General features: G+C 36.5%; 1 long non-coding RNA gene across 2 annotated transcripts in view; it reads right to left on the reverse strand.

Annotated features, from left to right (window-relative positions):
- The window catches only part of LOC118001018, a 215,746-nt gene that overhangs the window by 167,566 nt on the left and 21,195 nt on the right, over positions 1-26,985 (reverse strand). The window contains exons 3-4 of one of the 2 annotated variants that reach the window (XR_004676608.1): positions 16,875-16,928; positions 11,302-11,770 (exon numbers count right to left, since the gene is read on the reverse strand). This is a non-coding gene — a long non-coding RNA (uncharacterized LOC118001018). Of the gene's footprint in view, positions 1-11,301; positions 11,771-16,874; positions 16,929-26,985 lie in introns of those variants that run through there. The other variant, XR_004676607.1, reaches the window with a different exon arrangement.

Here is a 26,985-nt window from a genome sequence, read left to right on the forward strand (position 1 = left end):
CTTACTATCTGCCACTTTCTAAGTAGTGCTTTCCATGTGTGCCAATAACACCGTGATAATAGATTCATGGACAATTCTCAAATTTAACATTCATTCTTCCACAGTTAAGGAGTGTGCTAAATGGTGGGAGAAAGCTCATTCCTCAAGATGCTTACAGTTTAGTGGAGGGAGATTATAAACACGGGCAAACTCTGAAATACATACACACAAAATACATGCAAATCCCCTTCCCCTCCCCCTCACTGCAAGATTCAGAATGTCCCAGCTCGCCTTCTCTCTCCTCTGACTTGTAACAGAATCCCATTTGCCCCCAGCAACCCCACTGTATGGGAAAATCAACTTACAGGGGGTCAGGGAAATGCATTTTATAGTAAGAGCAAGTTTCCTGATTTCCCTGGGTCTACTTCCACATATATAAAGCTGGGACAAGCAAACCCAATACCTCAGTAGAGACTGATTAAATGTGATCATGAACATAAAATGCTACACTCGAAGTATTCCTCCCAACTCTCTTCTCTGCTTCTCTCAGGGTGGGTAGGTCTACATCCAGAAATGCAGTGTACAAATAGGAACAAACTGATGACGAGGAGGGCGAATGGGATGGGGGTTGCTGGGGAAGGTTGAAGACCTCTCTCCTCCACCATGGCTTTTGATACTCCTAACTCCATTTTTCTCTCCTGGGGAGTAGAGAAAATCTTCTCTGCTTCCTGGTCTCTGTCTGCCCTCCCAGAATCAGAAGTAGAGAGGTACCTGTCCACCTGTTCAGGTCCTTTTCAGTTCCTTGATTATTAAAGAGAGCAGGCTCACTCAAGTTGGGTTGATATTGATCTTCCCAAGGACCTATGGGTTTCTGAATTGGCATGTTCTCAGAATCCTCCCCATTTCTTCCCCCAGCACCCTCCAGGGCTGGACTCCAAACTGTGGTTCAGTGCAAAGAGGAGAGCGCTCTACATTTCCTGTCAAGCCACCCAAGGATCCTGGAGCCCCCTGACACCTAGACACCTGCCTGCCCCAGCCCCAACTGCAGCTGTGCTCAGGACAAGTGGATGGGCTGGATGTTGGAACTAGGTGGGAACAAGATGGTATAACCAAGCTGCCTCTTTTCAAACTCATCTGCAAACTCCAAAATTCTTGAATCTCCTTTTCCTCTTCCATCCACTTTCACCAAATCCAAGAACTACTCCTATGACGTTCCCAAACTGCTAAACCCTTGAGCCCGTCTCACATCACAAAAGCCAAATGAACCCTCCTTAGAGAAAGGCATGAAAGGCAAGGAGGGAGGGAGGGAAAAAGCAAGAGGAGGAAACCAGAAAGAGAGTGTAAGTTGGGAACCCTCATGCGATATCATATTTCAACTAGCCACAAGTATCACTCTCCCCCTCCTCCAAGTTCTGCCAGCATCATCCTCAGACCCCCACATAAGTACACACTAGTTAGTTCTCCACTGTGGCAGAATGTCCCACTCCCAGTGGGGCAACAGCAGGAATTCTTGTGTAAGTACGCTAGAGTCATTTCAATAAAACAAGTTGAGAAGAAATTGATCAAGGACTTACCTTTGCCTTCTTCGGAAGTTTCCAGATGTCACCTCAGGTACCCCTGAGAAAAACTTGTCTATAGTTTTTGGAATCGGGTAATTTCTACAGTCCACCAGAATCTCTCTTCAGCTATTTTTAAACCTTGACTCTGATATTTTGTGCTATTTTAAGGTACTTATAGAGTTTGTTTTTTTTACATTGGAAAAGAAAATCTTAGGTACTATTGCGTTTTAGTGGTATATTCCTCAAAGCCTATCAATTCTTCTTTTGGTTATTTTGATCCTCTAGAAGAAATGTATGGAATTAAAACAAAATAAAGGACCAGCCTGTATAACATTATTTCAGGGACCCCAAACTTGGACCCAAGGTACATGAGCTCCAATCCTTACTCTATTAATAAGTTACTTGTTATGCAAATTTTGGGGAGCATTGACCTGTCTCCTTCTTGAGGTTATCATGAAAAGAATATTAGATGATATGTAAAAGTAGGTTGACAAAATATAATACGCAATATAAAAATAAGGTGTTATATTTAAAGAAATTACTAAAATAGAGAAGATCAATGCAAAGCCTATGAAAAAGAACCCATGAGACCTTTTGCCTAGAATTGCCTGTTTTTTTTCCAAATTTTTTTTTTTTAAGATTTTATTTGACAGAGAGAGACACAGTGAGAGAGGGAACACAAGCAGGGGGAGTGGGAGAGGGAGAAGCAGGCTTCCCGCCGAGCAGGGAGCCCAATGTGGGGTTTGATCCCAGGACCTTGGGATCATGACCTGAGCCAAAGGCAGACGCATAACGACTGAGCCACCCAGGCGCCCCATTTTTCCAAATCTTTGAAGGACCTCAGAATGGGAAAGAGTCTCTGAATCGTAAAGTCTTCCTTTAAAAGTATAAAAGGTTCCTCTTTTACCATGTAATATTTGAATTACGTCTATAAGTAAATCTAACCCAGTAGGTGTTAGATTGCATTTTTTATTATTTGGCATAAAGGTCCATACCACAATTGGAGTTGAAGCTATTCTCTGGATAATTTGATCAATTATTTCTTAAAACGACTTAGAAACAAGATATGATATAACCCAAAGACCAACTGGCTGGCTGACTGATTAACATCATTGATGGAGGGAACCTAACTGGATAACTGGGGCTCAAAGTGGATATGAGGACATAGGCTCAATTTATTTTTTCTGTGCATAAAGCTTAGTTTATATGTTTCAGCCTTTCATATCACTGAAGTAACTCACAAGAGAATAAGGCCCTTACCAAAAGATATAGGACATTGTTCATGCAGCCCACCATAACCATTTTAGTCTTACATTTAATGCATTATTTCCTTCAATTTCATACCATAATCCTTAGCTCTATTTTCTGAAAAACACCATACAACACCCTGTATTTGACATTGTTATCTTTTCTTACGTGATGCTTATATTCTCAATATTACCTCTTGTACCATATTTCACAAAATTTCTAAAGATTAAAAACCTTTGGTTTTGTGGGGTTTTTTTTCTTTTGGTCTAAATATTGAAGACCAGTTTATTCAAGTAGCATAAGTTAGATGAGTTTTCTGAATGATTTATTTTTTTTCATGTTCTTTGTAGTCTAGCCAGGAAAATTTATAAATAATCCACCAAGTCACATTACAAGTCATTTGATTACTGGTAGTTGGCATGCAGAGCAATGAAAATGCAGTTTAAAAAAATTAAATTCTGAGATGCTACTACCAAGACACCAGGCAAATATATACAAACAAGAATCCTGTGATTTTACCATAGGGAGGCTGTTTGTCTTATTTATTTCTGACTCTGATCATAGTAGCCACTCAAAAAATATTTGTTTAACATATGCTGGTAAAATAAATGGAAACATCCAGGGGGAAAAAAATTAACTAGATCTGAGTGTGGACTGAAGTAAGTTCTCTTTTTTGCTGTTTTTCTTTTCTTTTCTAGAAGCCAGAAATGGTTTCTATATAGCTCATTCATTACAGCAAATTTCCAAATAACTATTAAGTCTCCTTAAAATGTTACTTGGAGAAAGTCACTGCTCACAGGGGTTAGAAAGCATTTTGATAAGGCAGACCACAGCTTTTTGAAAGGGATGTGAAGTAATTTGAACCCTGCACGATAGGCTCTTACCCGAGACTGTCCTGTACAGAATTGCTTCTTACAACACTCTCTTCAGAGATGAACAATCATCAAGGAAGACTAAAATAAACATGCCACCATTTTGCAAAGTGAGTTGTTTTTATATCCTGATAGGGTTTCTCTAACAAATACTTTATAATACTCTCTAACTTCACTATCGACACTGAAAAACGAACCCTTAAATATTTCTTTTTCTAGACAATATGTAAAATTGATGTTAAGAATCTATGTTGACTGTGGTTCCGAATTCATCTAATGATATGGTAAACTCTTTAATTTTCTTCCCATTTCCCCACAAAGTGTTATCAAACAAGAATAATTTTCAACTTGAACATCATTATAAATTTAGGGGACGTGGTAGAGACAAATGACAAATCTGAATTAAAATGCAAATGTAGACACAAGGTCTGGAAAACATTGTTTGTCTGTTTTTCATTTGTTTAGGTGGATGGTTGTAGGGTGTGAGACTAGGAAGGAAACACAGTAAGAAATGTCATGATGATCCAGTTATAGCCAGAACCTGGAGAAATCCAAAGCCTTTACCCAGACAGGTGTGGACAGGAACCACCCAGAGGAAGGCTATTCCAAGCTTTGAAAATGCTGGTGCAAGAAGGATAAACCACAGAAAACAACTAAGGTAGAAAGACAGAGGATGATGTGTCTGAGAGACAGGAATATGAGGAGGGTGTGAAAGAGACTGAGATACCCCCGTGCCACCCCCCCAAAGAAAATAGAGGAGGAAAACACATAAAAATCAAAGATAAATATGTCCATTCCAAAAAGAAACTCCTGGGACCAAACACAATGATCTCACCTAGTACATGGCCAGGAGTGGCCCAAAGCCCTCCTAATTTATCTTTGAATTCCCAAGGGCTTACCTTCTCATGACCCTTTGTCCCCAACCCCTGCATCTATGCATGATGTGTTTATTTCATCCATGTCAGCCTAAACCCAAACCTTCCTATCAAGCATCATCATCAATTTTCATAAAAATAACACTCACCCTGAACATTTTTGCATTTAGTAGAAACTGACTGATGTTCTTAATCATCAGAGATGACTGATGAAGAGAATGAAATCCACGTCACATCACACTCTGCCATTTTACTGGCCTCCACCTGTCTTCCTATCATCTCTTTCTTTTCAGGAGCAAAACACAAAATCCATTCTCTGTCTCACTGGGAACAACTTACCAATGCCTCTGAAACCTTTGTATCAACAATAATTAGGTCTCTGGATGTTGGAGAAAGGAGGGGAAAGTTGTAGGTGTCTACTTTCTATCAATAATTGTCAATGCTTTCTTCCATAAAAAGTAGAATGGTCTGAATAACACATCATTTCATTACATGTATCAAACAATTCTTAGAGATCCTTTGCAGTCACTAAGATGTTATGTTCAAAGAATATTTATGACTATAAAATGCTTATGACATGGTAAGTGAGACATAGGTTATATATGTAATACAACATTTTTTACAGAAGTCGTATATATTTATATTCTTAAAAACGACTTCAGAAAAATATACTAAAATATTAAAATATCTCTGAATAGTGGCATTATGGATGATTATACCTTTCTCCTTTATAATCTTTCTATAAACGTTTTGTCATGGAAAGGAACTGTTCTTTAAATCAGAAAGAAAACCATATTTCTTATTCTTAAAGATGTCTTAGAGTCCTACTCAGTAAAATTGTTTTTAGATTAAAGTGATACCTGGTTAGTTTGAGCTACAGAAAGCAGGTGAGGGAATTGTGAGTCTCCTTTTAAAAATAAAATACACACTTCACTTGTCCTTGAATCCCAAGCAATTTGATTCTTTGAGAACCTGAATTTGATTTCTCCGTGGGGAACTCAATCTTTTTCAAAATTTAAGTCACACTTTTATAAAATTAATACATTAGTTTAAAGGAAAGAGAAAAAGAGAAAGAGATTATAAAAATAACATATGAACTAAAGGTACAGTAGTAGCATATATATTTTAAAGGCTTTCTTTCAATAAAAAAACATTTCTTAGGAAAGATTTAACCAAGTTATTTAGTTTTGGGACTTGCCTCTGATCTTCTAAAATTAGGTGCCTGAGGGCCATCTTTTTAAAGAGTTGCTTTTTAAGTGCATGCTGTATTATGATGGTCTTATATTGATATTTCCTGTCTCTTTAAATGATTTCGTGACTACAGGTGATGCAAAGCAACTACCACAGCTTCTCTTCCTATCTCTGAAATAGAGATCCATCACACTCTGCCTAAATCCCTTGCTAATAAATAAATGCCTGAGTATCTTTAATTTTTAAAATAAACATATTTAGGGTAAACTACTGCCATTGATTCATTTACTCACATATTCACAGCAAATATATACCCGTGTCTAATATATACCAGGCACTGTGTGAGGTTCTAACAATAATGAAGTGAATATGAAAACTCCCTGCCCATAAGTACTTCACATTCTATGGGAGACACTCAAGATACTGGTAAGAAACCAAAGCTACACGGTTGCTTGTTTGCCCTGACAATTAATGCTTACTTTTTACCTCTGAAAAAAATATTGTTACTGCTTTGATGGAATCATGCCCAGTTTTTTTCCTCTTTTTTTCTTTATCTCTCTTTATTCCTTCCCTTCTTCCTTCACTCCTTCTGCCCTTCCATCCTGCCTGCCTTCCTATAAACTCTACCAGCACTGTGCAGTAAAATAGCAACGAGTCATATGTGGTTATTGAGCATGTGAAATGTGGCTAACCCATATAGAGATGTATGGTAAGTGTAAAATACACACTTTGTTTAAAAAGTTTGGTATTTAAAAATGCAAAATATCTCACTGATAATTTTTTCACATTAATAACATGTTGAAACCATAATATTTTACATATAGTGAGTTGGACAAAATGTGTCATTAAAATTAAATTCACCCTTTTTTACTCATTTTAATAAATCTAGTTAAAAATTCTTAATTTTATATGTGGCTTAAATTATATCCTAGTGCATGTGAATTGCACTAAATGCACTCAGTTTCTTACTCTGGGAGGAAAATAGAGAAGCCTACCACTTCCTAAATCATATTTGTACAAAACATAATGATATGTACTTTAGTTTTAGTAGTCAATTATGAGGGTCAGCCCATGTGAACGTACAAACATTCAGGAAAACAAAATCAAAAACAAAATCAAAAACACTAGTATATGAGCACTAATAGTTTTTGTGTATATTGTAATCATTATAAAATACAGCAACATCTAGTAACCTACCTCTGTTTTTATCTTTGGAGTGGAAAAGACCTTCTTTTCTACCTTGGTAATTTGTTTCATATTATTGAAAATAAGTACTTTATTTACAAAACAAGGTTATATAAGTACTACATAAACAGATCCATTTTTGTGGATTTTGTAATTTACACTTAGTAATAGGATTAATAGATATTTAATCTATTAATATGTAAGAGTCTACATACATCTAGACATGTACTTATATCAGAGAAGCCTCTCTTATTATATACCCAATGGACCTGAAAACAATAAGAAGGAAATAGTATTTCTATTTTCTCCTTAAGAGTTGAATAAATCTAATTCCCTTCTCATTTGCTGCGATTCCGTGTGTTTGTGGTCTTTAGGTGAAATGTGTGGAGCTCAATGAAATGTCACTAGAATTTTTCAAAAGCCTCATTATGCATAAAAAAAGATTTTAGTAAGATGATTACTAGAATAATGTCTTTTATTTAATGTATTCTTTAATTTTCATAAAAGGGATAGTCAAAATTTTAAATTTAAGCTTAGTTTAAAAAATTTTAAATGGCTTGTACTGTGTTTTTCTCAATAATACAACTTACAGTGTCTATTTACAATGTATATCACATTACAAAATATCCCACATAGCTTTTCAATGATCATTTTTATAATGATATATCTGAAATATAATAAAGGTGTTTCTTAAATAATTTTGAATATATAAGAAAGTTTGAGGAAAACACTCCTAAGTGTATCTCACCAGAATCCACTCATTATGTCTCACCTTAAATTACTTTGCAATGCATCATAATAGCATGCAATATAGTACATAGCCACATCTCCAGTGTATAAAAGATACATGTAAAAGGAAAAATATATGCATACTTTTCTGTCTAATGGAATCATTGCCTTTAACACTAGATCACAATAAATATATTGGGGGTTTTTTGTGTTGTTGTTTTTTTTTAACACATCCTCTCATCTTTCTCTCTTCAGAAGTTCAAAACTCCTAAAATTTCCATCTCTATGATTTGGCCATTGAAAATTTGATTAAAATATTACTTTCAGTTGCATAAACATTGAACAGAAAAGGAACACCTTATTCACTTTTCCCAGGCATTCATCCATTGAATAAATTTTTACTGAGCAGCTACTATGTGCCAGACACTGTGTTAGGCCCCCTGGATATGATGATAAGCAACATATTATTTCCCTTACATTCATAGAACTTAGAAATAGAAGAATTAGACATTTCGCAAATAATCTCACAAATAAAAGCACAGCTATACACCATGAAAAATACAATGAAAGAGAAGCATAGGTTTTATAAGAAAGCTTAGGGAACTGTATGTTCTTTCTTTGTTTCCTTTTGAATTTGAAACATGGGAATGTATTACCTGTTCAAATTTCAGTAATTAAAAAATAAAAACTAGGAGAGCCTGGGTGGCTCAGTCTGTTGAGCATCCCACTCTTGGTTTCAGCTCAGGTCATGATCTCAGGGTTGTGAGATCAAGTCCTTCCTCAGGCTCTGTGCTCAGGAGGGAGCCTGCTTGATATTCTCTCTCTCCCTCTCCCTCTGCCCCTCCCTGAGTGCATGCTCTCTCTCTCTCTAAAATAAATAAATAAATCTTTTATAAACAAATAAATAAATAAATATGTACTAAATCCAGCAAAAAAAAAAGTTAAACTCTGAAGGAAACACAAGAAAATAAAAGTGGTTATTGGCGTTGAGGGTGATGGTGAACTGGGAGGCTGAAAGAGAATCAGAAAAATTTTTCATTATATCTCATTTATTTTTCTTTTGATTTTGAACTATGTTAATATATGTATTCAGAAGTTTAAATAAAATATATTAAAAATCTAAAATAAATAAATATATATATATATATTTTAAAGAAAGCTTAGGGGGATTAATTTAAGTGAGAGAAGTCAAGGAAGGCCTTTCTGAGGTAGTGAATGGTTTTGGCTGGAAGAAGAGCTAGGCTGCACTGAGACCATTAGAGGAATATTTGAGTTAGAGGAAACTGTACATGCAAATACCTCAAGCAAAAGAACTGCTCGCCTCTGAGGTAGGAAAAGACAGCTGGGGAGCAGGAACCTCCTGAGCCAGGGGGATGATGGAAGATGAGGCTGGTGAGACTGGCAGACGTCAGGTCACACCTTGCCCCATGTGTTCTTTATTGAGACAGTGGGCGCCATCTAAGTGGAGTCTGATGATTACAGAATAGTAATGTTAATTTCATGGTTTTGATGGTTGTAGTTTGTGTCAAACTACAAGGAAGAATGTCCTTGTTTGTAGGAAACACACACTAAAGTATTCAGGGTTGGTGAGGCATCATATGAACAATTTACACTCAAATAGTTCAGAGAACAAAAAAGTTCTTTGTATGATATTTGCAACTTTTCAGTAAGCTTGACATTGTTTCCAATAAAGAAAAAAGAAACAAGATTGGATAGTGAAAATTCCTTTCTCCTAATCCTCTAATAGTTTTCCATTCCATTTTTGTTTTTTTAAAACAAAACAAAATATCTGAATGGAATAATTTGGATGTATTCAAGGAAATACAGTTTGGGGGACAACTTATCTTTCTTATTAGATACAGATCCATACTATATGTTTCCCATATAACCAGGAGTACGGGATTGGGAAGCAATCATTTTCAGTTTAGCTGTGGAAAGGCTACAGCTAGACTGCACTGTGTGGACAGGTGGTTTGGAACAGAGAAAAGGTAAAACAGGTTCTGCCTGAGTGAGTTACTGGTACAGCACCTTTCTTTGGCCTGAAAACTTCAGTCTCGCCTTCCCCCAGCCCAAGCTCTAGAACAGTGCAGGCACTATCAGGCCTGCCTTGATATTTTTGGAACAAATAGGGGTCCACATACCAACTGTTGAAATACTTTGAAATTGTAAATCAAGCTAATAAACTGTTAAATGAAATATATTTTGTCCTTATCTTGATAATACACCTTCATAGCCATCTAGAGGGTGAATTTAAAATTTATAAATAAAAATTCAAAATTCCAACTTCTTAGACTTCTTCCTGGAATATGCAGTTTAGGGGAGAGTGGCCCACTCCCCTTCTCTTCCCACATCGGGCTCCCACCCACCCACAAAGGCCTTCCCTCACACATGTATGGACATCTCCACAAAGAGCTGCTCCCTCTGCCACCACCCCTTGGGTCTAGGAATCAAGTGCAGGTATTCCTCCAGTGTCTCAGTGATTTTCTTGAACTTTCCATCATGTGATATTTTTATATTGTTCCAGAACTTCCACTAAACATACATCCACATCTAGTATTTGCTAAACAATAGGTTCACTAAACATCTAGAGTATTGTTGGCATAAGTTTTTCTTTTTACATGATATGAATAATAGCAGTTGTATCCATTACCTTGTTTTGTTGCTTTGGAGTAAGTCTTAGAGATCTACCCAACTTTATCTATGAATTTGCTTTAAGAAATCATAGCCATCACTGTGTATGTGAGACTGAATGTACAGACAATGGTCAGACCATATACAAAAATGGAACTCTGACACACAGTCTGCAGCAACCAGCTCAGGAAACCAACTCATTAGTTACAATATCCAGCCCAGAAAGCCAGCCTGCCATCTGTAAGTCAGACTTGAAGAATTCAGACCATTATCTCCAACAATCAGTCCAGGAAGACAAACAATAATCCCTGTAACACTGAAACCTAAATGCCCAGGACTTGACTAATAACTGTCAGCTTCCCTACCTTTTGTCCTCCTTCCATCTTAGGACCAACCAGAGAGAGCCAAATATGCACTCCTAACCTATCACATAGGATGCCCCACTTCTAATTAGCCTACGTACAGCTAGCTTCCCATGCCAACAGCCCCCAATCAGGGCACACCTGAAGTCTCCCTTAATTCAGTATAAAGCTTTCCAGCTCCCATGCCTGTCTTTGAGTCTCTACCAAACACACGTAATGGTGGCTGACTCCTTTGAAATAGCAAGCTTGGGGTAAATAACTTTTGCTTGTTCTCATTGGTTAGTCTTTGTTTATTTCCACATGTAGCAGGCAATGATAGTTTCCATGCTTCACTTCATTGATTGCAATGAAGGAACTGGCAAGTTTAATTGCCATATCTGTTTGGCCAATGTGTATTTATAATTTACTAAATTAAGTAAGTAATTTAATAAATAATTATTTATTATTTTATCATTAAAATTTCAGTTGGACTTGTTTCTTTTATAGAACTAGCTGTGGCTCTAGACTGATTACGGAAAATATTCACAAGGCTTTATTCATTTCCTGAGTTAGCAGCAAGAGCAAATGTTTCATTAGTCATTTATGCAGTAAGTGGTAGATTCTTTGAGTTTTGCATATAAGGATGAGTCATCACCAAAGGGTATTTTATATAGTGAAAAACAATGCTCATATCTATAAAGTCCTTTTACACAATTTAGTTAACAAAAGGGTGTTAAATCTGAGAATATAATTGATTTTATTACTGCAAAAGCATTTGGTAAGAGGAAGAAAAAGGCGTGATACTTAGAGCAATAGAATTCCTAATCAACAGAGATTGAAAGTGGCGTAAGTTCCCAGATATCTTCAATCCTTACAGTAGGCTGTTTCTGAGGTCTGTGATGTGAGGTCTGTGACGGTACTTTAAAATTCAAACCATGAACCAGAAGTCATTTTGAAGACATATAAAGGAGCTGGTAAATTCTAATTCCAGTGTTTTCTGTTTTCTGCAGATAGCAGGAGAAACTGGAGCTCTCCGTCCCTCTCTCCTCCATTGAGTACACATCTTCCTCCCGCCTTCCGGATCTCTCCCAAATTCATTTCTCCAACCTCTTCCTTGTCCCATCATGCCAGTAATTCCTCAAGGTGTAGATGTGGGCTATCTAGAGAAGAATCATCAAACGTTTCCTATCAAAATGCAGATTCCTGGGCCCCACCCAGACCTTCTGAATCAGAATCTCAGGGAGCGGAACCAGAAGAATGTGTATTTTCACAAGCTCTCCAGACGATCCCCATATACACCTGAAGTTGAGAATTACTGTTTAAAGCATTTATCTAACTCAAAAATCTCACCAAATCTCTTGGATTCAGAGAAGGCCTAAATGCTAATGACAAGATAATCTGTATTTTTAACCTTAGCTTCTCATTTGAAATTCAACTGGTTTCTCTAACTTCTGATAAGAACAATTTATCAGATGACTTACTGTCAATCCACAGCTCAGTTAGAATAAAACCAACCTTGTATATTTGCCACAAGAGAAGATCCTCCCCTTTCCTCTATCAGTGGTCCATCAGCCTCCTAGTTATTGACAATTTAAAAATTTAAAAGCAAAAGTCATCTTTGACCTTTGTTTTCACATTGCAAATCCAATTGGTCACTAATCATGTAGCTTCTTCTCTCATTAAGCATCTAACTATAGCTAAATCTATCTTCAATGCTGTAATTGTTACCTGCGTACCTACTATGTGCTAGGAAATAGTGATATGAAGATAATCAGACCTGATTCTTGCTTTGAGACACTTAAAGTCTAACGATCATGAGAGTCCAATAACTAAATCATCCTCTGTGCTAAGTGCTATGGTGTAAACATGGCAAAGGAGCTGAGAGTACACAGATAAGAAACCAATGAATGATTCCTATGTGGTCTGTGAAAGGTACAGAGAGGAGGCAACATTTAAGCTGGTGTTTACTGAAGGATAAGTAGCTTCCCAGGCAGCGAGGAAAGGACATTCAAGAGCAAAAACAGGGGCCCCTGGGTGGCTCAGTCTGTTAAGTGTCTGCCTTCAGCTAGGGTCATGATCCCAGGGTCCTGGGATTGAGCCCCGAGTCAGGCTCCCTGCTCAGAGAGGAGTCTGCTTCTTCCTGTCCCTCTGCCGCTCCCCCTGCTTGTGCTCTCTCTTACTCTCTCACCCTCTTTCTCTCTCAAATAAATAAAGAAAATCTTAAAAAAAAAAAAAAGAGCAAAAACTATAGGAGCAAGAACACCAGGATGTGAAAGTGAGTTGGACAGAATAGTTCTTTGCCTGATGTGGGCTGGGGAGTGATAGTGGTAAAGCCAGAAAGGTGGGTTATGCCCAAGTTATCGAATGTCTTGTGTGACATGCCAAATAGCTTGGACTTCTTCTGTAGGCATTGAGAGTCACCAAAGGGTTGTTTTCTTCTTAATTATTATATTTATAAAAATATATGTATAGGATTTTAAAATTCAAATATTACGAGGCTTAAAATAAAACCAGTACATTCTCTCTGTTCCACCCTTCCCTCCCCAGGCCCTGTTCCTTTCAGGCATCTACTTTCCATACTTAAAACTGTTACTTTTAGTATTTACCTCCCTATTTCAAAATAATATGGGGCGTTGAAGAAATTTCATTGTGAAATCAACAAATATCTGTGTCACTGAGTCTTTCCTCTTAGCTGATCTCTTCTGCAAAGAGGAATTTTCTGGTCTCCTGCCTGAGGGCACAAGGTCAAGTTGAGGAGGCTTCATTACAATCACCCTATGTTCTCATTACTTGACTTTTCCCTGGACAGTAGTCTTTGATGTCTAACACATCCAGGCAATTTTCTTTGATCTGAGGTTATGTCAATTACCTCCTATCAAATAAATCATTACATTAATTTTAGCTTTATACTTTGAAGATGCCAAGCTGCCTAAATTTTTTTGTAGCAGTTGAACCTAGTTTCTGTCAGACAGATGAAGAAACTGAACAGACTGAAGTGAGGGTAAAAGTTGGTAAATACTGAAGTCTTCTAAAGCAGAGCTCAGCAGTCTATAGTCCATTAACCAAATCCAGTCTCTCACCCATTTTTGTACTGCACACAAACTACAAATGGTTTATATTTTTTAAGTGGCTAAAAAAAAAAAAATCCAGAGGTGAATACTATTTTGTGATGCATGAAAATTATACGAAATTCTGATTTTAGAGTTTGTAAATAAAGTTTTATTGGAATCTTATCAGGATCAGTATTTATAATTTGTCTCCGACGCCTTTCGTGCAGGAGTAACCAGGCAATTGTGTAGTTGAGACAAAACCCACGTGGCTTGCAAAGCCTAAGATGTTTACTATCTGACTCTCTGCAGAAAAATTTTACTGACCCTTGTTCTAAAGCAATTAGCTGAGGCAATGCAAAGAGCATCAGGTAAGAGGATTAAGCCCTGGTAGTCTGGCCAAGGGAAACAGAGAGATCCCTATTAGAGAAAGTGGGAGCAAAGAAAGCAAACGTGTTTTCTGCCTGTAGGACTTCCTTCAGTTCTGGGTAATGGAGGCCATAGAGCATTAAGCCTCAGCAAATTTCAATTGTAAATACTTCTCCATGGAGTTTCCCATTTCGGCTTCCTATCTTACACTCCTAAATCATTATTGTCTGTTGAAGATAATGATAGTCTGCCAGGCATTATCTACACTTTTCTTTCTCCAGAAAAAGAAAATAAATTCCTACAAAAATGTATTTCCACATTCAAGGAATTTTAACAGGATAGACTGATGCAGCTTAAGGTATTAGATGAACACAGTCTGGGAATTTGGAATTCCCATAAACACGTGTTCTTTGGTTGAACCCATCAGTTCAAAAAGAGACCTTTAGATCGCTCTCAATTTCCTTATTTTGGGGACTCCACCTTCTCCAACACACACACTTGTACACACACCTCAAACATCCCATCCTGATATATTCAGAATCAGAGGATAAACCTCTTGCGGTGAAATAAAAAGTAGAGAGGAGATGTCAGGTGAGCATGTGCTGAGCCATAGACTGGAAAGAAAACAAAATCCAAAAATACTTCTAGCCAATGTAGTTTGTATCTCTAAATTTCACCCAGGGCTCTGGGGAAAGGGTGAACTGCAGGTTTCATTTAATTCAGTGAGACACCCATTCGCAGGGTTAACGTTTTCCCATTTGTATCTTAGTTGATACAATTGATTGCATTACGGCATTAACGGGCTTCTGTCTGGTACTCTCAATTGTAACCTGTTGCAGGAGTTCAGTGAACAAGTGGTTGAGATGCTGTTAACTGTGGTTTAATGTTAGAAAAGGAAAAAAAAAAAAAAAAAGGAAGCAGCCCTATAAATAATTGCTTAGAAGCTGTCTGAATAGAAATTCCAGAACCTTATGAAATCTAAACAGAATCACAGATTACACACTTTTTTAATCCCAGATGAAAGAAGTGAAGATATTCTCAAACCTTACTCAGCGACATCATCTATGTATTGTATGAAGGAACCCTTGGTGTATTTGACTTTAAAACATTTCTCTAATGTGACCAAGTAAGGGTAAATTTGGAAGAAAGGGAAAAGAAGCATGGCACATGGGCTGAAGAATTCGCCAGACAGAACACAACAGAATGCCAAAGGCTCTGAGACAGACTCTGAGGAATGAGAGGAGGGGAAGAACAAACTGGCAAATTTTCACAAAGAATAATAATGAGTACTTTCAAATCTCATCATCTCTTCCCCTGCAGTGCCAGCAGACTGATGATGCAGAGATGCTAAGTGACTAGGGAGACACTTCTCCTAGCCACAAGCAGTGTGGAGAACAACATATATCTAGGATACTTGCTCCTTTGCTAGTAATTGTGGAACTCAAACGTGAGGCAATATTCCTTCGGTAATATCGGCAACCCCATGCAAACCACAAAATAGAGCAGCGAGCACATTGAGCATCCTCCATCTCCGTAATAATTTTGACTCTGCCTCATTGTTCCAAGTTTGTAAAATACAATAAGGAAGCTGAGGAGCTGGCATGGGCTAGGCACTCAGTACCTATCTTCCGGATGAACCAATAGCTAAATATCTGGAGGTTTGAGCTGCACAAATCCTGACGGTGCAGATAAAACAGAGCATAAAGGAGTTTGTATATATCATGGATAAAGGCAAACATTCCAAGGACTCAGTGAAAAGCAGACTTGGTTACAGAATTCTGTGCGGGAGAGTTCTTGGTGAACACATCTTCTATTCCAGAGAAGATCAAAATGTTAGCCAAATAAGCAAAAGAAAGTTTCCAAGGCAATATTGTAAATCCCTCTCTCTCTGAGAATGAAGTCATCGATCCTCCAGTGACTACATACCATGGTATAAAAATATTTCTTTTTGTCATTTTATCATGTAAATGGGATCCAGAATTTGGAAAATATGGTATTCTACATGAACGTTGGGGAACTTGCTCGAGGGCACACAGAAAATTAGGGAAGGGCCAGAATTATATGCCCCAAGGTTTCAATCTGCTCTTTAGTTCTTTAGCTCAGAATGATGCTCTGCATTCGTCATAACCTTGTAGATATACACCAGAAATAAATACCCGTCTCACCTAAAAAGCCACCCTTCTGAAATTCCCTTTTACAAGTTTCAGTAATTGCTTTGTTTCCATTACTCTTTGGAAACAATATTTTTTGTTCAAATGTCACAAAGTCATATGTGTACAGAAGCCCAGGCAGGTAAAATACACAAAGGAAGTGGAATGTATGAGGTGTGGCAAATGGTAAGTGACCCTCAGCCCTGGTTTCTGGGGGATGCAGGTGTTGAAGACTGTGGGAAATTCGAGACAAAAACCCAATATAGAGGTTCCAATTTTCTGAGAAAGAGGAGAAATTCAGATTGGTATATAAGGCATTTAAATTTCATTGTGTTTATTTTGGTAACTAATTAAAATGTGAAACACTGGCCAGGTCAAAACCACAGACAAAACCAAGCATGTCTGTGGGCCTGCGTCTAGCCAGAGGGACAGCTCACTTCCTTGCTATGTTGCCAGATGGAGCTACTGGGGGTATGTCACTCTGTTTGGATTGGTTTCTAATGTTTCAGCAATCAGGCACATTAAAGAAAGTCCAAGAACATTTTTAATAATGCCAACATAGATGGAACTGTACAGCCTCCCAGGATGGCTTATCAGTAGGACAATTAATTTAAGGTTGAGAGTTATGTTGTGCCTACTTAAGAACAGAGGCTCTGGAACCAAGTTGCCTGGGTTTGAATTTCAGCTCTTTCACTTACCAGCTCTGTAACCTTGGACAAGGGATGTGATTTCTTCACTGCTCAGTTTCAAGACTGTGAAATGAAGATAATGACAGTTACATGAATATACGCCTATTATATATATACACATACACATATATATACACACATATGTATATATACAAACACTTAAAATAATATCTAAATTAGTGCTATCTAATTATTTGCTTTTATTATTCAGAAATCATAGCATTGGTTAAGACAACAAACTTTCCCCATCTATCTCACATTAGACAGCTACTGATCCCATGAGAGGCGTCGGGAAGCTTTCTTCTTTGTATAGAACAGGTGGGGAAATTAGGCTCCTTGTGGTAAGCTCCCACTCCTTTGGCCTGATTACTGATGCCATCACCTCTCAGAAACGGCATAATTGCATATTTCAATGAGATGAATATACATAGCAAATTTTTGAAATACTGAAAATACTAGCAGTTAATGTATGTCAATCTATCTTTTCATTTTTTTTTTTCTTTTTTGGAGATCATCCATTCTAAAGTCAGGGACATTCTGTTCCAGAGTTGGAAGGCAGAAAAATCAAAGGACTTTTATTTTCCTCTTTTAGGGGTTAGTGAAGCATGAAACTTATTGGCAGATGCTTGGTCTAGATATAAGTTGCCATGCTATTTCATTCAAGTATATTTTCACGTTAAATTATTCTGGAGGTTTTTGTATTTTTAAAAAAGGTACCCCATTTTTTTGAATGCCTAGAAATAGAGAAAACAGATGGTCACATGACATCTTACCTATTTTACTGAAATAACCATATGTTTATGAATAGTCAGCGATGACACAAAATTCATTTTCTATGGCACGAGCATATTTTCTCACCGATGAAAATCGAGATACACTCTGCCCTTTAAAGATTCCATAACTTTTCTTTTTCACTTCCAGTATTCTGACAAATAAAAGGCCCACCATACTTTCATTCCACCCAAATTCTTCCTTCCTAAGGCAGGAGAAAACAATAGTAAACTCTTAGGAATAATGCAGGTGGAATTTATTAAGATTGAAAGGAACATCAGCTTGTACTCTGATCTCATCAAGGGCTTTGTGCCCCTGTGAAACCCAACCCAGGAGCTAAGAAAAGCCAAAGTGCAGAAGCACGGAATCACAAAAGATGTGAAGGCATTGTAGAAAGAATGTCGTCTACACACTACCACCACCATCCATTTAACAACAAAAGGTCAAAGCTCAAAGAGAGAATATACAAAATATGCAACTGGGTACAATAGGGGCCAGAAGCCAAACCTAAAATTGTCAATGAATTAAAATATCTTTGTATTCTGAACTCCGTGTCTATTAGCTTCTAGAAGTATTAAAATTAGAGATGTATCACACAACATTAACTGTTTTTCCTCTCATAACTATTTCAAAATTATCAGTTTTTCTTAAATATGATGAAAGGATTACCTGCCTCAAAATCACCTGAGGTCTATGCAAATGACAGATTCCCAAGCTCACAGACCTACTGGGTGGGAAGGGGATTTAGAATTTGGGTACCAGCAGTTTTAATACACAACTCAGAGGATTGTTATAAACAATAGAGTTGCAAAACCACTAACATCTAGAATCTGGTATGTACATTAATACAAGTGGAATTGTTGGAGTAGGGAAAAACTTTCCTACTTCATTTATTTAAGAAGTGGATATCCTTTAAAATCTCAAATTTGCAAGACTAATTTGCTGTAAAGAATCCTTGGGTTAGGGGCACCTGGGTGGCTCAGTCATTAAGCGTCTGCCTTCGGCTCAGGTCACGATCCCAGAGTCCTGGGATGGAGCCCCGCATCGGGCTCCCTGCTCAGCAGAAGCCTGCTTCTCCCTCTCCCACTCCCCCTGCTTGTGCTCACTCTCTTGCTGTCTCTCTCTCTCTCTGTCAAATAAATAAATAAAATCTTAATTAAAAAAAAAGAATCCTTGGGTTATAAATTCCAAATGCACTTTCACGTGTGCACTCAGTGATTTTTCATAAAGTCACTTTCTCGCCTGGCTTTGTATCCTTGGGACTGACCCTAGAATGAGCTTTATTCAATGTCAGTGAAAGCGCTTGGCTTATATAAGGTGTGACAAGTTGTATTTTGCTGCCCAAGCACAGCTAGCATTTAGCCTTGATGTGTTCCTGAACAAAGACTGTATCTACAGGGCTAGGGTATTTCAAACCCAAAGAATGACATAGAAAATAATATTTTTGTATCATACCATTTTCCTTTTAATTTATTCTTTAATCTAAAAAGAAAAATAACAATTAAAAATTAAACGTGAATATAGCTTAGAGTTTAAATTGTGTAACAGATTTAGAAACATGACAACTTTTAAAATGCATTAAACCAGGAAATGGCATTTCAAATATAGAAGATCCACAGATAAGCTTCTAGAATTCTATCTTAAGTTTGGTGCTCTTCCTTGTCCTGTAGCCACTCTTTCCCGCCAGCATGGTTCAGTACAAACCTGGCACCCTATGTACTATGTGGGTGAATTGAGGCTTTTTCGAGATTCTATTTTAAGACAAAAAAAAAATCTGTTTTAATTTAAAACAGTAATGATGGTAAATCCCCAAGGATTCGTGCCCAATGTTTCATTACAAAGGCACTATTTCTCATTTTCTGATAATATTACATTGTTTTATTACTATTATGGTGCAATAACTCTACTTATCACATTTTTAGTATGCATAGTTCATTATTATTATTGCCACGTTAAATTGAGTTGTGTTCTCAATGGAAGCTACTTTTAGTCAACCAAATACCCTGTACTCTACTACTCCTGATACTTACATCTTATAGGAAATTATGAATGTCCTCCCAATAGTCAAAATTAATTTAGAAATAGTCTAGAAAAATGAAGAAAGTTAAAATTATCCTTCTGAACTATTGTCACCAGTCCATTTAAGATGATGAATATCTAGGAAGTAGTGTTCACTATCCACTAAGTTTTCATTACTTTTTCTATGCACTTCTTGTCCATTGTCATGTAAAACTAGATCGATATGGTCATACATTTCATTCTTCATCATATTAGGACACAGGTTAGGTTTCAATGATAGCTTTAGGCAAATATTTGTGGAAAGACTTTAAATAGACTATGTAGGGCTGGTTAAATGTTTCCTAAATTTGTACTAGATTGGTTCTACAATGATTCATCAAAACACTGGTTAAAAATCTTGTATCTAGGGGCGCCTGGGTGGCTCAGTCATTAAGCGTCTGCCTTCGGCTCAGGTCATGATCCCAGGGTCCTGGGATCGAGCCCCGCATCGGGCTCCCTGCTCGGCGGGAGGCCTGCTTCTCCCTCTCCCACTCCCCCTGCTTGTGTTCCCTCTCTCGCTGTGTCTCTCTCTGTCAAATAAATAAATAAAATCTTAAAAAAAAAAATCTTGTATCTAAAATTTTGTAGAGAAAAAACAGGCAGAGAAATGCCATCTGATTGGCTGATATTTGACAGAAATTAATGACCAACAATAACCGACCCCCATGAGACAAATGCAAGGAAGCAGATCCTTTCATACCTCAACTGTCCTAGGAATGCAGAGATGACCTGCTGTGAAATGCTACACCTGGGACCACAGTTTTACACCTGGTCAGCTTCACACTTCTTATCAGTAATCTCTTTCTCCAAAGTCCATGCTGAGCTAAAGATCAGAGCTAACATTTACTTCTACATTTCACGTTCTTTGGGTCCTTATTTGGTGCCAGGAGTCGTGCTAACTTCTTTACAATTCTGTTTGCTTGTATAATTATTAAATCCCATTTTACAGTTGAGAAACTTAGGGCCTGTGCTTTTAATAACTTTAGCATATATTTGTAAGTATCTTTTTTTTTATTTTGGTAAATATTTTGATTTACTATTCTTTTACATTTAGTTGCAATTCTTTTTCTTTTGTTAAAAATATTTCCTAGGTGCATATGCATAGAAATATGCTACCATATTGTAGACAAATAATTTCATATGTCTCTCTTAGGTTCCAAATGTAGATATTTGTATCTTTCTGGGAATGGGAAGCATCCTTTCTTATGTAAACAAAACTAGTGGCTACTAGTGGTTACTCTGGACTGAGAAATATTTCCAGTCAATCCTAGTCAATATTCTACTGTAGAATATTAATAAGGCCTTGTTGTATATAAACCCTTAACATTTTCAAAGTGAACATTTGATTATTACAACTCCAAAGTAAGCAGGAAAGAGATTATGATCTTTGCCTTAGAGACGAGATAATTGAAGGGAGGAGAACTCCAGTCAACTGATTTACCCAAGACTATGTAGTTAAATAATGGCAGAGTTTCGTCTTAGAACTTTGGCCTTCTGATGACTCACTCAGTGTTTTTCTAGTAGAATGTCCCTCAAATAACACTTAACTTTCTGGTCATTCAAGTCTTTATAGCTCACGACTTTTATGAATATATTCATTTTTTCCAGAAATAAACAACTCTATGTGGGATACAAAACTGAACTGAAAGGAAAAAGATATGGAGATTCAAAACAAAGATGTAATAAGTTCCAAACCATGTCATAAACAATCACAAAAATATTCCCTGGACCTGTACTTCTGAAACAAATAATACATTATATGGTAAAAAAAAAGAGAGAGAAGATAGTAGGAAGGGAAAAATGAAGGGGGGGAAATCAGAGGGGGAGACGAACCATGAGAGACTGTGGACTCTGAGAAACAAACTGAGGGTTCTAGAGGGGAGGGGTTGGAGGGATGGGTTGGCCTGGTGATGGGTATTAAGGGGGGCACGTATTGAATGGAGCACTGGGTGTTATATGCAAACAATGAATCATGGAACACTACATGAAAAACAAATGATGTAATGTATGGTGATTAACATAACATAATAAAATAAAATTTAAAAAAAATTCCCTGGAAAATTGGGCTTCATCCTCAAAAAATGTGTAAGACTGACCTTCAGAAGACAAATTCTTTAATTTATAATTTGTCTAATAACAACATTTGAAACACAGAATATCTTTGCAACTACTTGCTTTCATTATTCTATGCTAGCTGTGAAAAAAAAATTATTTGTGTATGACAACTAGTTTTTGGACGTTCCCATTCTGGACTGAATAACTATAAGAAGATCTTAGCCTCAGTCAAAAATGATATCAATTTCAGCTATCTTAAATATTTCAAGATGAATATGTATAAAAGACAGACCAGCATCAGAATTGCTGTGGAGTTATTTTATTAATCAGTGCCATTTGAGTTTTTATTATTTATTCTAAATTTCTACAGTTAAAAGGCAAGTCAAAGTATTATGGGAACATGGTTCTTTTTTTCTGTCATTTACAGAGATTTTCTGTAAATGTAATTTACTGAAATTTTTGAATGAGTGAATCCAAGCTCTAATTCACAAGACAGCTGCTCTCTTGCTCAGTTGGATTGAATAGTCTCCTTTCCATTTCTTTCCAATCATCAATTCTATTCTCCTCTCTGAAGACCCACTTTCTCTGCTTATTCATTATCCCCATTTTTCCAAATTCTGTCTTTGGTTTTGTGTCTGAATGGTCTTCTTTTTTTTCCTTTCTGAGGTAAGGCATGGACTCTGGTCCTAAGTTTTCATGCTTTGCAAGTCTAGCATCCATATTAACCAGCCATAGTTTTGTCTCTTAATTCAAATTTTCAATACATAAAACAAACTGACTCAGCCCAATTTGGAGGCATGTTTCAATCAGATATGATAAATAAGGTGAAGACTCATATATAAATGATGCCACTAAAGCCTAACAAGTCAGGATGGAAAGCCCACCAAGAAAAGAGAGTGGGCCAGGAAAACACCCTAGTTTATTATTAAACTATTATCCTAGTTGGCTTAGTCAGGTGTTATAGATACACACAGACTGTGCACTTAGACTAGACCAGAAAGCATCATGGAAAGTTCCTAGAGGAGGTAATATGAGTTGAGGTTTGAAGGATAAATGAATAAGAGTTAGGGAGAGACAATGAGGTAGAGTATTTAAAGGAATGGAATCAACATGTACAAAGATAAGAGGTATAAAAGAGTTTGACCTCTTGAGGGAACTGTAGGTTTTTCAATGTGAATGAAGCACAGGGTTTGAAGGAAAGAACAACAACAAATAAATCTGGAGAGTTTGATTAGGGATCAGATTATGGGGTATTAATTAGGCTCACTGAGGAATGTGCTTTTATCCTAGAGGAAATTATAATCCTTTAAGGAATTTTAAGAAGAGTTTTGATATGAAAATGCTAATAATAGTATTAGCAACATATTTTTGAGTACTGCTCTCTTTCGGGAACCATAGACAATACTTGGCACGCGTTATCTCAACTAATTCTCACAAAAATTTAGTAAAGTAGACACTGTTAGTATCTCTATTTTTCAAATGAGATCATTGAGCTTGTAAGTAATAGAAACAAAGGCAAGGATGACTTTGAGGTAAGCAAGATTAGAAACAGAAAAACCAGTTCTTAGATGATTGCATTAATTCTGTCTGAGATGGACTGGGACTTCATCTGAAGCAGAGAAGAGGAAAGACAACAGTGAGGGTGTCAGAATCAAGAAGTTGCGGTTCAGGTTGGATATGGGCAAAAAGGGAAGGAAGTGGCCAATAACAACTCCCAATTTTCTGTATTGGTCATCTGAGAAGGCAATCATTCCTGAAAGGAGAAGCAAAGTTGAAGAGAAACAGGTTGGATTTGAGGCATCTGTGAGATACAGAAGTAGAAATATCATCTAGTGAGCAGTTCAATAAATGAGTAGGGTGCTCAAGAGAGACACACACAAAAAAAATGTAATTGCATTTCTTACTTATGTAAAATTCCAGAATAGGTATTTCAGGTTGGTGGGTAGCTCTCCCTCAGAAAAAAAAGAGTGGAAGTTTGAGGCCAGACATTTCCTCTTAGGCAAGTGAGGAGGAAGTTGCATGTATCACTTCTAATGCTAGAACTACCATGTGTCCATACCCACTATGGTGGGGCTAGGAAATGCAATCCCTAGCTTAACTGACATAAAACATTTAAAATTCTATTATTAAGGAAGAAGAAAAAGTTAAGGATAGTCGTTGGAGAGTTTAGAGTCATGGAAGTGGATTAGATTACCTAGGGAGAATGTTTAAAGTGAAAAGTAAAGAAGGCCAAGAATGAAACTGACATATTTATAGATCCTTTTCAGGCTACATCAGCGCCATCAGGGAGATTTCCTTGTCTTTTTGTATATCTTGAGTTACACTTCTTATCTTGCCTCCCCTCACCCGCTGCTTTTTTTTAAGCATTTGATAATCTGACTCATGATTGTCTACTTCATAACATAAAATACTGTGGTAGGAAATGACCCCATTTCCAGTTACAATTCCAGTGTTCCCCCACCACCAACAGCACGCTCTAGTCCCGACCTTCTGCTTTATCTGTGGAGATCAGCCAAAGCACATAGAAGGCATATTATAAAACTTTGTATAACAGATAACTTGTAGAGACAATTAGTATAAATAAACCAGGGTTAAAAGAGTTTGAAGGGAATGAATAATGGTCTAGTATTAACAAGATAAAATTTTACAGGGATATACACAGTAATGCTTCAAAAAACTAAATTCATGAGAAAAGAGGTAGCTTTGCTCAACAACAGTTAATATGAATACTTGAACTTTTATTTGACCACTAGATCAATGTTCAGGAACACTGTCATACAGCTGCTAAAAAAGTAACGCAATCTTAGGTTATATTAGTAGGCTTGGCACACACAACAAAAAATGTTGGTACACAAAAACATTTTATACTGAACTCTTGGGAATGCTATATTAGCATTTACAACTTATGGTCACCCATGAGTTCCTCCTCTCCCTTTCCCCCACATCCAATTCATATCAAGTCCTATCTATTCTACCTTTTAAATATTTTGTGACCCTTGTGGTATTGAGTTGGAATTGGAGATATCAGTATGAACTCATTATATTTATAATATAATATGTATATTACATATAACATTTAATTATATAGCACACATATATTACATATATAATTTTACAGAAAAATTGTTTTTGTACAACTTTACAATTGTACAAAAATTACCAAAATTTTACAGAATTACACATATATACCCATGTGTGTGTGTGTGTGTGTATACATTTCTTAGGTCTGTCAAATAGGTGAGCCTAAAAGGAAAGACACCAAAAGAGCAATCAGCACACGTAACACCCAGATCTTTATTTCTAAATACCATTTTTCACTGAAAAGACCAGGGATCCTTAGAGAAGTAGTTGAGCCCAGAGTTGGGACAGGCAAACTATAAAATGAGGCTAGAACTGTTTTGTTGTTCCAGAAAGTAAGAAAGTGCTAAAATAGAAACATCTCAAAAAAGACAAGATCCAGCTTAATGAATACTAAAATTAGTGGATGAAATTTTGTTGAACAAAAAATTTACATGATTTCAGAGTAATCACCAGAAATCACTTATTAATTACAAAGAGGGAAAAACTATCCTGGGGATCACTTCCTAATGTTTAAAAATATCAAATCACCTTGATATATACCTGAAACTAAATTGGATACTGCATGTCAATTATACTTCAATAAAAAAGAAGAAACCCAAATAAAAATTTAAAATAAAATATTCTCCCTAATATGATGGAAAAAAAGGTTCATATGTCGAAAATAGATCATTTAAATCTTAGCAACTTTTGTCTTAACCCAGGAGAAGGATCAAAATATATGTGTATATATAATATTGTATACATATACATATGTATTTGTGCATATATATTTTATTTTACATGTTACTGTCAGAAAATATTCATTTGGCTAAAATACTTAACACTATGCTATATATATATTTACTGTGCAAATGTTAACAGAACAAAAATAATTTTTTTTCTTATTTTCAGGGGTTATATTTGAAATACAATCTAATTTGTTTGTTGCATGCATATCTCAGAAGGAAATTGTACATAATTTCTAGAAAGGTTAAAACAAAAGAAAAATGAAAGTACTTAAAAATTTTAAAGGGGGGAAAATCAGTAACTTTATAGTAGATTAACCTAACAAACACAAATTTCTTTAAGTTATCAAGGTCAACATTGGTAATAATGAGGCAAATCGACATTATGTGCTTCCTGATATGATATGCCAAGGGCACGGCATTACTTTAATGTTACTACAATCAAAAATACACAAACGAAAGCTCATTGTGAGGAAACATCAAAGAAATCCAAACTGAAAGAGATTCTGCAAAGTTCCTGGCTTTACCCCTCCAAAATGTCAAGATCATGAAAAGAAAAGAAAGTGTGAAGAACTGTTTTTAGATGAAAGGAAACTAAAGAAACATGACAATTAATACAACCTGTGATCCTGAGTTGTATCCTGGACAAGAAAGCAAGCTATATAATCTATTATTGGAACAATTTGTGAAACTTGGAGAAGAACTATGAATCAGATAATAATATTGTGCCAATGTTACATTTCCTGAGTTTGATAAAAATACTTTGGTTATGTAAGAGATAGTCCTTAGGAAATACATATTGAAGTATTTGTGCATAAAAAGGAGACAGAGAGAGAGAAGAAAGAACAAATGCGACACTAAATGGGGCAAAATGTTAAGAATTGCTTGGTAGAGATAGAATAGAGTTATTTGCAATATTTCTTGCAACTTTTAGGGAAGTAAGGAATTGCGTCAAAATTTGAAGCTAAAAAGAAAAACTTTCAAATCCGCCCCCGGTAGTTAGCAATAGATAATTTCAAGAATCTAGTAAATACTTCTAATGCAAGAGGATACATTCTTAATCCACTAACCTAAGAGCTTCCATCTGCTGTGTACCAAAAAAAAAAAAAAAAAAGGAAAAGGAAAGTCTTTTGTTTACATTAATGCTGTGCTCTTGTTTGAGGTAACTTATGTTTTAATACACACCGCGGAGATCCTCTCCTCATCCACAGTCATCTGGAAGGTCAGTTTCAATAATGGAACTTCCGAGAGTAAGGAAAGCATAACACTAGATCTAAAAGATGTTTGAGGATGCTAAGTGTGATCTCAAATAAGCTAAAAATATGCCAAAATGTCACAACATCTTGGGCAGTTTCATCCTTAGGATAAATCTGCCATAGCTAACAGCGAGTGCTAAAAAGAGAATTCTCAGCAGATCGCTCCAGACTTAG

This window comes from Mirounga leonina, unplaced genomic scaffold (assembly GCF_011800145.1).
Source record: "Mirounga leonina isolate KUSES-001 unplaced genomic scaffold, KU_Mleo_1.0 Mir_53, whole genome shotgun sequence".
Taxonomy (NCBI): domain Eukaryota; kingdom Metazoa; phylum Chordata; class Mammalia; order Carnivora; family Phocidae; genus Mirounga; species Mirounga leonina.